This window comes from Rhagoletis zephyria, unplaced genomic scaffold (genome assembly GCF_001687245.7).
Source record: "Rhagoletis zephyria isolate East Lansing unplaced genomic scaffold, Rhagoletis_zephyria_1.1 Rzeph_scaffold_02434, whole genome shotgun sequence".
In the NCBI taxonomy this organism is placed as follows: domain Eukaryota; kingdom Metazoa; phylum Arthropoda; class Insecta; order Diptera; family Tephritidae; genus Rhagoletis; species Rhagoletis zephyria.
In genome coordinates this window covers 13,405-15,330 of record NW_016159518.1, presented here as the reverse complement: position 1 = coordinate 15,330, position 1,926 = coordinate 13,405, and positions in this window count along the sequence as shown.

Below are 1,926 nucleotides of genomic sequence, written 5' to 3'. Positions count from 1 at the left end.
GACTTAACTTAAGTTAACTTACCGTAAGAAATCATCAATGGTTATTCAACACGTCAACTTAAGCCAAGAGCGGAAATATTTTGTTTTTGTATTTCTTTTTTCAGCTGTTTAACAGTTCGCTGGCTAAAATGCCATATCAAAAAAATTTATGCAAACAAAAATGTTTGCTTTCATTTATTTTTAAGAAATACAAAAACGAGAGTCTGGCAAGTCTGATTCTCTCACCGCTCTCAATTTCCGTAAGGCCGTAACTTGAGAACCTAAAATCTACAGGTTCTTAAGTTTCTTACGGTAAGTTAAGTTTTAACTAACCGCCAACACAGTTTCTCATATAACAGGTTAGCCAAAATATTAAATTAAGTTAAGTTACGGAAATTAAGTCTAGACTAACTGAGCTTTTAAGTTGACGTGTAGAGTAAGTAATCATTGATTATTTCTTACGGTAAGTTAATTTAAGTTAAGTCTAGACTAACTGAGCTTTTATAGACAGTGGCGCACAAGTCGAAGAGATCAAATTAATCTAAACGATTTTGAATTCTTATTATAACAATGTTTATTTTATTTATGATACCTAAAGCCTTCCTTATTGTGAAATGACGAACCCCAAACTAAACTAAAAATGTCGTCTGGCAGAGCTTTACTTTCCCTAGCGGGAAATGCATAACGATTTCCTGCAAATTGATAATTGTTTTATTCAACGCTAGTTGTGGAAATAGCGCGCACAAATAACAGCAAGCGCAAGCTTTTTAATTAAGCTTTTGCAAGTTCGCTTTAATGCCGCTATTAAATAGATGTTAAATAGCTTTCTGTGTATTGCATGTGATGTTGTGATGTGATGTGATCATCAGTGCATGCGATCGCGCGATCACTGCCATTGCGCCCAGCACAAACAACAAACACACATACATTTTTTAAAATGCATACTTGTGTACATACATACATATTTACGACGTACGCGCAAAAAGCGCCACAAAGCAGAGCAGCAGCCCAAAGAATAAGGTCTCGCTTCAAATAGAATCGCTTCAGTTGTTATTCAGAGCTGTTTGAGAATTGTTGTGCAGATCGGTGAACGTGCGCGCAAATTAAAAAGCGGCGTATAACAAGTTTATTCACAAATACAGAACAGGGAAAATGCCAAGCAAAAATAAAATCTAAATGAATGCAAAAAAAAAAATTAAATAAATAAATACGATATACATAAAAGCAGGCTGAAAGCGATGAGCACATGTATGTACGAATATGCACGTATGTATGTATGAATAGGTACATATATAAAGTACATACAGCTTACATGTATGCATAAAACGATGGTAAAAGGCGGTGAATGAAACAAAGTGTTCATTTAAAAGGCAGGGCGAGTTTAAGAGGCATTTAAAAAAAAAACGCTAAAAAATAAAAGAAAAGAAAGCGAACTTCCAGATGCGGCAATCGGGTTTAAAAAGTGCTGCGAAAATTCTACGCCTTCTTTGAATTAAATAAAGTTCGCTCGCACTTGTTTATACCGGTATTTCGATATGAATGAGCGGATGAGAAGTGGAAAATAAATTAAGGAAAAATCGAATGCAATTAAGGAATGCAGATATTTCAACTGAACGATACATACTTAGCGATTAATACGCACTGCGGCATAAAGTGGAACGACGCACAGCTGAGCAGACGTGTATACGCGGAAAGTGTTGGCTAGAAATTAAAAAAAATTTACTTTTAGAAAGCTTATAGTCTGCGAAGAAAACGTTACTTAAAGCGTTCGAGAAAAGCGTGCACATAGCGATCACTATTTTCACGTGCGCTTCGCATACATACATTACAGTGTTTGCGCAAGCTGTCAAGAGTGCTTACATGCCAAAGGTCACGTGCTCTCAAAGCATTAATGCCACAGTCGTCGCCTCATCACGCGACACCCACCCGCGGCGAATCCGTGAATGA